We start from the raw sequence: 12,172 nt of genomic DNA, 5'->3' as shown, positions 1-12,172 counted from the left end.
CCATGGAATTTTCCAGGCAAGCATACTGGAATGGGTTACCATGCCCTCCTCCGTGGGATCTTCCCAACCCAGAGAGAGAACCCACATCTCTTATATCTCCTGCTTTGGCAGGCAGATTCTTTAACAGTAGCACCACCTGGGAAGCCCCAAGGTCCCCTTAGCAACCATGAGAACTCCAGGAGTGAGCACCCTTGTTTCCAGAATATCTGACAGCTACCACCTTTGGGTAGAAGGGAAGGACACCCTCCAAACAACTGACTGCGATCTGGCTGGGACATGTGGTCTGACCATGACCTCTCAACCTCCAGAAGGTCGATTTCCATAGGAACCTCTGAAACATACCACCTAGGGGAAGAAGAAGGAGGAATTGCATTGCTTCGGGTGGTAATGAATAGATCTGCCCTGTTGTGAGGAGGGAGGAAATGTGGAGTGGGAAGAGAATCTTCAAGTCAGAGAAGGAGGTGGGCAGTGGGGTCAGACCATCGGTGGATATGGTGTTTACCCGGGAAGCCTTGGCCTCTCCGCCAGGTTCCTCCTTTCCCCCCACTGAATCCCCAGGGACTCAGGGCCTCCTTGGACAAGGCCAGGACAACATTATTGAACATTCTGGAATCTAAGACAAGAAGCCAGTCAACATGGTAGTCCAGCGATTTGGGACTCGGGAATGGGAAGACCCAGGAGCTGGTCTTGGTGAAGACTGAAGAGCTGGTCTTTCAGTGGGGTCTGCTGCTGGAGAGGAATTGGGTTTTAACACTGAGTTTGAGACATCCAAACAAAGGGCTTCCTAAAAAAAAAAAAAAAATTTTCCAGTATGTACTTATTTGGCTGCACCAGGTCTTAGTTGTGGCATTCAAGAAGATCTTAAGTTGCAACATGTGGGAGCTGTTACTATTTCCATGACCAAGGCTCTAACCCCTGGCACCCTGCATTGGAAGCTCAGAGACTTAGCCACTGGACCACCAGGGAAGTCCCTCAAAGGACTTGGGGCCAAGTCACCTTGGTTCTTATGGGGCCTGGAGGAAAGTGTTTGTCCACACTTCAGATAATGAGACAAAGAGGGGGGGCAGCAGCAGGGGAGTGGGGAAGTTAAACTGTTTAAAAAAAAAGAGAGAGATAAACACCTTGAGAAACTTGAGAAACTGGTTAACTAGTCATGGAATCCCAGCAGGCCTGCCTAAGAGGGAACAATAGTTGAGGATTTCCGCTCCCTCCAAAAAAAAAAAAACCAAACAAAAAAAAACACACACAACAACCAACCAGCCAGCAAAGAAACAATGGAGAGACACTGGAAACAGTGGCTGTGGCTGGACACTTCACCCCAGCAATGATGGCAGTCCGCAGTCAGACACTGCCTCCAGTCAACAGAAAATGAAGGCAGACAAAGCTACCTCTGGAAGAGTATAGCAGCAGCGCTTGGGTTAAGCTCTCAGTGGGTGGGACCAACAGGTTGCAAAGGCTCTGGGGCAGGCAGCCTGGGTGGCCCCAGGAAGACGGGACTGTAAACAAGTAGAGCAAACCTCAGGCTTCCGAGGTGGCTCAGTGGTGCCATTAGAGGAGACTCAGCAGACAGGTTCGATCCCTGGGTCGGGAAGATCCCCTGGAGGAGGGCATGGCAACCCACTCCAGTATTCTTGCCTGGAGAATCCCATGGACAGAGGAGCCTGGTGGGCCACAGTCCATGGGGTCACAGTCAGTGACTAAACACACACACACACACACACACACACACACACACGCACACGTTCACTTACGTAAAGGAACCCTCATTTCAGTTCCCTTTCTTGATTAAGACAAAGCTCTTCCTGGGATGCGGTGGGGCAGTTGGTCAACGAAGGGCCAGAAGGTGGCAGTGTCTGCTCAGGGAGGGGCGGTGGGCAGGCCCCTGGCTGCGGTGTCTCTCACCCGACCACAGCTGCAGTCACCCCGGTGTGCAGCCCTTTATGGCCCCTTGCTCTGACTCCAGCCCGCCCAGGCCTTCCTCCCTTGGCCTGGAGATGGTCTGCCCACGAGGTAAGTGCAGGCAGGGACCAAGTGCCCAGGCCATGAGCTGTGTGCCAGCTGGGATGGCCCTGGCCCCTGAGATCTAAATAGAATCTCCTCTTACTCCCATCACAGGAAGTGGGACCCCTAGCATCTTCCTCACTGTTTCCCAGGTTCAAGGGTTCAAGACGCCTTGTGTTCCAGGTCCCAGTGGCCGGAGTCTAGCGCCACTGCCCTCCCAAGCCCCTTCCTCTCACTTCTCCATCCTCTCTTTCCTCTGCTGTCCACCCATCCTGGACTCAGAGTCAGGGAAGAAGAAAAAGAAAATGACAAATGTGGGTGAGGATGTGGAGTAATTGGAACATTTTTCCCCCACCTCTGGTGCACTGTGTGACTTGAGGGGTCTTAGTTCAATCAGGGACTGAATGTGGGCCACAGCAGTGAAAGCGCCCAGTCCTAACCACTGGACCACCAGGGAATTCCCATAACTCTTTTGTGTTTTATTGAGGTATTATTTGATGTAAAATATTATATAAGCTTCAGGTGTCCAACATAGTGTCTCACAATTTTTTAAAATAAATTTTATTTATTTATTTATTTTTGGCAGTGCCGGGTCTTCGCTGCTGTGAGGGGTTTTCTCTGGTTTCAGCGAGTGGGTGCTACTCACTAGTTGTTGGCAGACTTCTCGTTGCAGTAGCTCCTCTTTTTGCAGAGCACGGGCGCTAGAGCGTTTAGGCTTCAACAGTTGTGGCACGTGGGCTCAGGAGCTGCAGCTCCCGGCTCTAGTGTGCACGCGCTCAATAGTGGTGGCATACCGGCTTAGATTCTCTGTGTCATGTGGGACCTTCCCAGATTGAACTTGTATCTTCGGCATTGGCAGGAGGGTTCTTTACCACTCAGCCACCAGGGAAGGCCATGATTCACAATTTTTAAAAGTCATATTCCATTTATAGTTATTTCAAAATATTGGCTGTATTCCCTGTTTCCTACAATATATTCTTGCAGCTTATTTATTTTACACTTAGAAGTTTGTTCCTCTTAATTCCATACCCCTATCTTTTCCCTCCCCTGTCCCTCTTCCCATAGTTAACCTACTAGATTAATCTCTATATCTATGAGTCTGTTTCTTTTTGTTATATTCACTAGTTTATTTTATAGATTACACATATAAATGATATCATCTGACTTATTTCACCTAACATAATACCCTATACGTCCGACCATGTTGTTGCAACTGGCAAATTCTCTTTCTTCTTTATAGCTGAGTAATATTCCATTATGTTGTTGTTGTTGTTTTATACTATATCCTCCTTATCCATTCATCTGTTGATAGACGCCTGGGTTGCTTCTATATCTAGGCAATTATAAATAATGCTGCTGTGAACATTGTGTTGTGTGTACTTTTTCAGATTAGTGTTTTAATTTTTTTAAGAGGTCTACCTAGGAGTGGAATTGCTGGGTCATTTGGTAGTTCTATTTTTAGTTTTTTGAGAAACCTCAATGTCATTTTCCACAGTGACTACACCAGTTTATTTGCCCACCACTGGTGTATGAAGATTCCCTTTTCTTCACATCCTCACCAACATCTATTTGTGTCTTTTTGATGATAACCATTCTGACAGATGTTTGGTGATATCTCACTGTGGCTTTAATTTGCATTTCTCTGATGATTAATGATGTAGAGCATCTTTTCATGTGCCTGTTGGCCATCTGTAAGTCTTCTTTGGAAAAATGTCTATTCGGCTCTTCCACCCATTTTTCAATGGGGTTGTTTGGGGGTTTTTTATGTTGAGATGTATGAGCTCTTTATGTACATTTAATATTAACTCTTATTGGTCATATCATTTGCAAATATTTTCTCCCATTCAGTAGGTTGTCTTTTCAGAAATCGGAACTTTTACGCACTGTTGGTGAGAATGTAAAATGATACAACTGTTGCAGGAAGGGGGACCCCTTCCAGGGCCCAAAAGGGAGCTCTTGTCTAACACAGGGAGATAAATTGTCCAAAGAGACACATGTGCTGACAAAGCAAGAGATTTTATTGGGAAAGGGCACCCAGGCAGCGAGCAGTAGGGTAAGGGAACCCAGGAGGACTGCTTTGCCACTTGGTTCACAATTTTGGGTTTTATGTTGATGGGATTAGTTTCCAGGTTGTCTTTAGCTAATCATTCTGACTCAGAGTCCTTCCTGGTGGCACATGCATCGCTCAGCCAAGATGGATGCCAGTGAGAAGGATTCTGGGAGGTAGTCGGATACGTGGTGTCTCCTTTTGACCTTTCCTGAACTCTTTCTGGTTGCTGGTGGCTTATTAGTTCCATGTTCCTTACTAGAACCTCCTATCGTAAAACAACTTATGCAAATGGTTACTGGGGTGCCTGGCCAGGGTGAGCGGTTTCAGTCAGTGTGCTTCCCCTAACACAGCCACTGTAGACAATAGTATACCAGTCCTCAAAAATTAAAAGTAGAATTACCATGTGATGCAACAATTCCACTTCTAGGTGGATACCTAAAAGAATTGAAAGCAGAGTTTCAAAGAGATATTTGTATGCCCATGTTCATAAAGCAGCATTAATCATAACAGGCAAAAGATGGAGCAACCCAAGTGTTTACTAATGGGTGAATGGATGAACAAAATGTGGTTATACTGATGAAGGACCGGGAAGGGTGGCATGCTGCAGTTTGTGGGGTCGCAAAGAGTCACACACAACTTAGTGACTGAACAACAACAATAATATGACGGAATGTTATTCAGCCTTAAAAAGAAAGCATATTCTGACAGATGCTGCACCATGGATTAACCTTGACGACAATATGCTAAGTGAAATAAGCCAAACATAATATAGTATGTTTCCACTTATATGAGGTACTGAGAATGGTCACATAGACAGAAAATAGAATGGTGGTTGCCAGGGGCTGGAGGAATGGAAAGTTATTGTTTAATTGGTACAGAATTTTGTTTGGGGAAGATGAAAAGAATTCTGGAGATGGAATGGGGTGATGGCCCTAAACAAGGAGAATGTACACCTAGAAATTGTTAAAAACATAAATTTTATGTTATATGTATTATGTGGGTTGCCATTTCCTCCTCCAGGGGAATCTTCCTGACCCAGGGATTGAACCCACATCTCCTGTGTCTTCCTGATGAGCCATCAGGGAAGCCATGTGTATTTTACCGCACTTGTTTTAAAAAATGTCCTTTGTTCCTGCCACTGGGGACTTCTCACTGGACACACACCTCCCAGGCTGAGGCTCCTGCTATTTTGTTCTGGCCCCTTTTCATTTTTCTGATCTTCTCCCCTGTCTTCTCCTCTCTTATGGGGGGTCCCTTTCCCCCAAGTTCCTGTTAAGACCCCAGTAAAGCTGTTCAGTTCCTCCTATGTTTAATCATGTCCCTGGCACCTCCCCTTCCTCAGCCAAAGTGACTGATCCAGATACTCACCAAAACAATAACAGTTCTCACGGTGCTAAATGCCGTGGAAACGTGGCATCTGGTGTGTACTTTGGCCCCCTGAAGAATTGAGTCGTCCAAGTCCACAGTTGAGATGCCATCTTCTCTCCACCAGCTGTCAGGCTGAGGATAGACCTGGGGGCCCCAGGAGTGAATTTGTCAGAGTAAAGACCTCTCTGGGCATCCTTTTGGCAGCTTGCAAACAGCCCCTGCTGGCAACGTTCCATCTGTCTGAGCATCAGGGATCGAGCCCCAGAAGCACAGGGCCTGAGCATAAAGCAGAGAATGAAGAATCCCCAAGCCCAGACCAAGTGAACTCAATATGGGACGAAGTGATTGCGAACCAGAACCACAGGAGTGACAGGAGATGATGGAGGACTGGACATCAAGAAAGTCTGCACCTATGTGTATGTGTGCATGTGTGTGTGTGTGTGTGTGTGTGCGTGCGCGTGCGCCTGTGTGTGTAGACATCCCTGGAGAGGTCTTGGGGGTGGGGAAGATTAAAGGAAAAATGGGGAAGCTCTCCCATTGGGTGGCTGGGTGATTATGACAAATCCCTGCAGGGAAACAGACAGTGCCTCCTAGGCATTGATCTCCAAAGCAGAGGCAGGAGAGGGCCCCTGAGAAGTCTTCAGAACAAAAACTGCCACTTGATAAGTGCTTACCAAGTGCCAAGCACTAAACACTAACGTGCTTAGTCACTAGTCATGTCCAACTCTTTGCAACTCCATGGACCATAGCCCATCAGGCTCCTCTATCCATGGGGATTCTCCAGGCAAGAATACAGAGTGGGTTGCCATGCCCTCCTCCAAGAGATCTTTCCAACTCAGGGATCGAACCCAGGTCTCCCACATTGCAGGCGGATTCTTTACTGTCTGATAGTAGCTTCAACTACTCCTGCTACATGCCAGGTTGCCCGTGTTCTAAGCCAGCTAATAAACTTGCAGTGCCAGCCAATTAGGTGATTTAAAATAGTCTAGTAGCTGCATGTTATTTTATTTACTGTTTAAGAAATACAAACAGGGGACTTCCCTGGTGGTCCAGTGGTTGGGATGCTACATTTCCACTTCAGGGGGCTCAAATTCGATCCTTGGTCAGGGAAGTAAGATCCCTAACCCTAACCCCCTCAAAAAAACACAAAATGTCTCTGGGGACTTCGCTGGTGGTCCACTGCATCGGTTAAACTCCAAGCTTCTAATGCAAGGGGTGCAGGTTCAATTCCTGTTCAGGGAACTAGGATCCCACAGGCTGTTTGGCATGGCCAAAAAAATTTTAAATAGGAAGAAATACAAGCAGACATGTATGTTAATACAAGCATGTATGAAAAAGAAAAGTGAAAGTACTAGTTGCTCAGTCATGTTCAACTCTCCAAGTAATAAACATGTACACCTAATGAATATATGGGAGATATCCAGGGGAAAATTAGTAACTGCTCTGTATTATTAAAAGTTTTTTTTAAGTGAAAGTAACTCTAAAATATATTCTATTTAACCTAAAAGATGTAAAATATTATTTATCCGTGAGGTATTTTGCACTCTCTTTTCTTATTAAGTCTTCAAAATCCAACGTGAATTTATACTCAGGGCACACCTCAGTCTGAAGGAGCCACTTTTTCAAGTGCTCCATGGATGCTGGTAGCTGATGGTTACTCTACTGGACAGAATAGTTTAGATATATTAATATTACTTCTCAATATAAGCACTTCAGCTACATAAAGCATTTAGCCCGCATCATCATGTTTTGTTATCCTCATTTTATGGAGGGCAGAAGTTCTTTGTCCAAGGCCACCCGGGAGGAAGGTAGCTAAGTCAGGATCTGAGCCACAAGCTCAGCAAGAGTGGGATGGGGACCTGGTCTCCTATAATAAACATTGTGGGCTGTCACTACTATGCGTCTCATCTCCCTTAGGACATAAAGTAAAAGGCTATCTGCTCTTATTTCCTCTGCTTTACAGAGTGGAACAGAGGATGCTGGTGGTGGTTTAGTTGCTAAATCATGTCTGACTCTTGCAACCCCATGGACTGTAGCCTGCCTGGCTCCTCTGTCCAGAATGGGATTTTGCCAGACAAGAATACCGGAGTGGGTTGCCATTTGCTTCTCCAGGGGATCCTCCCAATCCAGGAACTGAACCTGAGTCTCCTGCGTTGCTGGTGGATTCTTTACTGACTGAGCCACCAAGGAAGCCCAGAACAGAACATAAAAGAAGCTAAAGGGTCTTGCCCTGTAGGTGGTTCCAGTGTGATCTGAACCTACGTGGAGTGAACACTCGGGAGACATCATCTCACACTGCAGTGAGTGTCAAGGAAGGGAAGGGTGTGGCTCCTTGCATCCCACTCTGAAGGTTAAATCTGCTTTGAAAAGTTCAATGGGGAAAAAAAAAAAAAAAGAAAGAAAAGTTCAATGGAGGGACTTTCCTGGCGGTCCAGTGGTTAAAACGCTGCATTTCCATTGTGGAGGGCACAAGTTTGATTCTTGGACATGGAACTAAGATCCCACATGCCTCTTGCCGCACCCCCACCCCCCCCCCCCCGCCACACAAAAAAGTTCAAAGGAAAAATAACTCCATGGCTCAAAGTAGGAGTGAGAAAGCTCTTTAGACCATTTTTAACACCATCATTTTAGATGGCTGCCTGAGTCATTCAAACAATGCACAGTCATTTATTTCAGCAGCTCCTAGTTGAGGACAATTTTTTTCACAAATATAAATAGCTCTGGGATGAACATTCTTGTACTTTCCAGTTTGCCAATAAGGCAAAAAGATTTTAATCTTGACTACTTCGTTGTCTGGTGTTCAAGGCGTATAGGAGGGAGTCCAGTGAACGTAGCAAGCCTCACATGTTCCCATGCATAGAAGAATCCCTTAACTTGGCCACTTACCTGTATATTTGTAATTTCACTTTCTCATCACACAGCCCCATTTCACCTGTGTCCAACACTTGGTTCCACCTAGCTTCCTGCTCTCTGATGTGCTTCTGCTCAAGAGGAAACATTTCTGGGCTACAAGGTCAGCCCAGGGTGCCTCCGCTACAGCGTGTGTGTTCGGTTGCTCAGTCGTGTCTAACTCTTTGCAACCCCGTGGACTGTGGCCCACCAGGCTCCTCTGTCCATGGGATTTCCCAGGCAAGAATACTGGAGGGGGTTGCCATTTCCTCCTCCATGGAATATTCCCAACCCAGGGATGGAACCCATATCTTCTGTGACTCCTGCATTGGCAGAGGGATTCTTTACCACTAGCGCCACCTGGGAAGCCCCTGTCCTAGGGCACAGTATGCAAAAAAGATAGTTTTTCAGGTCCTCCATTCAACCTTGCTCTCTGGATAATCAGGATAGACATCCATGGAGCCTTTGCCTCCTGTTTCGTGGAAATGTTTGCTCTGATTCCTGGCTTCTTCCCAGTTTCCATCTGACTGCCCTTTTACCCTTCAGTCAGGTTTATCTCTAACTCGGTGGGCACTTTGTTTGCTGACAGGATCTCAACTGAAACAGTGCCATTAATTGCCTTTCTATGTTTTCAACTAGAGAGGAAGTTCAATTAGGGTACATGAATATTGGAAAGGGAAGACACAACCCCTGCCTGATTTACGCCTAGGCATCTTTCTCTTACTTTTGCTCAATTTCTAGAAGTGTCTGGGGCCCACTCAACCCTGAATATTCATTGGAAGAACTGATACTGAAGCTGAAGCTGCAATACTTTGGCCACCTGATGGGAAGAATCAACTCACTGGAAAAGACCCTGATGCTGGGAAAGATTGAAGGCAGGAGGAGAAGGGGACGACAGAGGATGAGATGGTTGGATGGCATCACTCACTCGATGGATATGAATTTCAGCCAACTCTGGGAGATGGTGAAGGACAGGGAAGCCTGGCATGCTGCAGTCCATGGAGTCACAAAGAGTCGGACATGACTTAGTGACTGAACAACAACAACGGGGACCCATAGGATAATCAGAACCATGCCTGGAGAATGTGGGGGGCCTGAGTGATCACCAGGTTGGACCTTGCACTGTCTGCTCTATTGAAGACTTTTTCAGAAGAACCACCCTTCTCTTTGTTCCTCCCTTTCTCTTCCCTGCCCCAGGGGCAGGCTTTCTATTCAGGCCCATTCATCAGGAAGAGACCTGCCTACAGTGCCTGTGTAGGTGGATGCCAGTGGCAGCTTGTAGTAAAGATGTCTCACCTTGGCTCTGCTGGATCCTCTGCTTGCCCCACAGGTTGAGGCTCAAATTCCAGCCAGGAAAAAAAAGTTACAAATTACTTCTAGCCCCATGCCTTTCTCATTACTAGCAGTAACCTCCAGTGTGAACATCTGAAACACCCAGAACTTGTATTGATTGCCTTCTCCCTCTTTTTAATGACATGGTATATTTGTCTGCTAGTGTTACTGTAACAAATACCAGAGACTGGGTGGTTCAACAACGAAAATTTATCTTCTTACACTTCTGAACCTTAGAAGTCCAAGATCAAGGTGTTGGCTCCTTCTGAGGCTTCTGTTTGCAGATGGCCATCTTCTCCAGTGCTATGCACTGGTCATAGCAAACCCCCTCTTCCAACAGCACAAGAGACAACTCTACACATGGACATCACCAGATGGTCAGTACCGAAATCAGATTGATTATATTCTTTGCAGCCGAAGTAGAGAAGTTCTGTACAGTCATCAGAAACAATACTGGGAGCTGACGATGGCTCAGATTCAGTTCAGTTCAGTCACTCAGTCATGTCTGACTCTGCGACCCCATGAATTGCAGCACGCCAGGCCTCCCTGTCCATCACAAACTCCCGGAGTTCACTCAAACTCACGTCCATTGAGTCGGTGATAGCATCCAGCCATCTCATCCTCCGTCGTCCCTTTCTCCTCCTGCCCCTGATCCCTCCCAGCATCAGGGTCTTTTCCAATGAGTCAACTCTTCTCATGAGGTGGCCAAAGTATTGGAGTTTCAGCTTCAGCATCAGTCCTTCAGTGAACACCCAGGACTGATCTCCTTTAGGATGGACTGGTTGGATCTCCTTGCAGTCCAAGGGACTCTCAAGAGTCTTCTCCAACACCACAGTTCAAAAGGATCAATTTTTTGGCACTCAGCTTTCTTCACAGTCCAACTCTCACATCCATACATGACCACTGGAAAAACCATAGCCTTGACGAGATGGACCTTGTTGGCAAAGTAATGTCTCTGCTTTTTAATATGCTATCTAGGTTGGGCATAACTTTCCTTCCAAGGAGTAAGTTTCTTTTAATTTCATGGCTGCAATCACTATCTGCAGTGATTTTAGAGCCCAAAAAAATAAAGTCTGTCACTGTTTCCACTGTTTCCCCATCTATTTGCCATGAAGTGATGGGACTGGATGCCAGGATCTTAGTTTTCTGAATGTTGAGCTTTAAGCCAACTTGTTCACTCTCCTCTTTCACTTTCATCAAGAGGCTTTTTAGTTCCTCTTCACTTTCTGCCATAAGGGTGGTGTCATCTGCATATCTGAGGTTATTGATATTTCTCCCGGCAATCTTGATTCCAGCTTGTGCTTCTTCCAGCCCAGCGTTTCTCATGATGTACTCTGCATATAAGTTAAATAAGCAGGGTGACAATATACAGCCTTGACATACTCCTTTTCCTATTTGGAACCAGTCTGTTGGTCCATGTCCAGTTCTAACTGTTGCTTCCTGACCTGCAAATAGGTTTCTCAAGAGGTGGGTCAGGTGGTCTGGTATTCCCATCGCTTTCAGAATTTTCCACAGTTTATTGTGATCCAAAGCATCAAAGGCTTTGGCATAGTCAATAAAGCAGAAATAGATGTTTTTCTGGAACTCTCTTGCTTTTTCGATGATCCAGCAGATATTGGCAATTTGATCTCTGGTTCCTCTGCCTTTTCTAAAACCAGCTTGAACATCTGGAAGTTCATGGTTCACCTATTGCTGAAGCCTGGCTTGGAGAATTTTGAGCATTACTTTACTAGCCTGTGAGATGAGTGCAGTTGTGTGGTAGTTTGAGCATTCTTTGGGATTGCCTTTCTTTGGGATTGGAATGAAAACTGACCTTTTCCAGTCCTGTGGCCACTGCTAAGTTTTTCAAATTTGCTGGCATATTGAGTGCAGCACTTTCACAGCGTCATCTTTTAGGATTTGAAATAGCTCAACTGGAATTCCATCACCTCCACTAGCTTTGTTCCTAGTGATGCTTTCTAAGGCCCACTTGACTTCACATTCCAGGATGTCTGGCTCTAGGTGAGTGATCACACCATCGTGATTATCTGGGTTGTGAAGTTCTTTTTTGTACATTCCTTCTGTGTATTCTTGCCACCTCTTCTTAATATCTTCTGCTTCTGTTAGATCCATACCATTTCTGTCCTTTATCAAACCCATCTGTGCATGAAATGTTCCCTTGGTATCTCTAATTTTCTTGAAGAGATCTCTAGTCTTTCCCATTCTATTGTTTTCCTCTATTTCTTTGCATTGATCACTGAGGATAGCTCAGATTATGAACTCCTTATTACAAAATTCAGACTTAAATTGAAGAAAGTAGGGAAAACCACTAGGCTATTCAGGTATGACTGAAATCAAATCCCTTATGCATATACAGTGGAAGTGACAAATAGATTCAAAGCATTAGGTCTGATAGACAGAGTGCCTGAAGAACTATGAACAGAGGTTTGTAACATTGTACAGGAAGCAGTGATCAAAATCATCCCCAAGATAAAGAAATGCAAAAGGTAAGATGGTTGACTGAGGAGGCCTTACAAATGGCTGAGAAAAGAA

At 45.6% G+C, this 12,172-nt stretch overlaps 1 long non-coding RNA gene across 1 annotated transcript in view; it reads left to right on the top strand.

Moving 5' to 3' along the window:
* The first annotated feature begins 1,831 nt into the window (after nt 1-1,831).
* The window catches only part of LOC110147678 (uncharacterized), a 29,599-nt gene continuing 19,258 nt past the window's right edge, over nt 1,832-12,172 (top strand). Inside the window, exon 1 of the long non-coding RNA XR_011491918.1 lies at nt 1,832-2,010. This is a non-coding gene — a long non-coding RNA (uncharacterized lncRNA). The remainder of the gene's footprint in view (nt 2,011-12,172) is intronic.

This window comes from Odocoileus virginianus, chromosome 16, assembly GCF_023699985.2.
Source record: "Odocoileus virginianus isolate 20LAN1187 ecotype Illinois chromosome 16, Ovbor_1.2, whole genome shotgun sequence".
Taxonomy (NCBI): Eukaryota; Metazoa; Chordata; class Mammalia; order Artiodactyla; family Cervidae; genus Odocoileus; species Odocoileus virginianus.
This window is presented reverse-complemented; position numbering and strand designations above follow the sequence as displayed.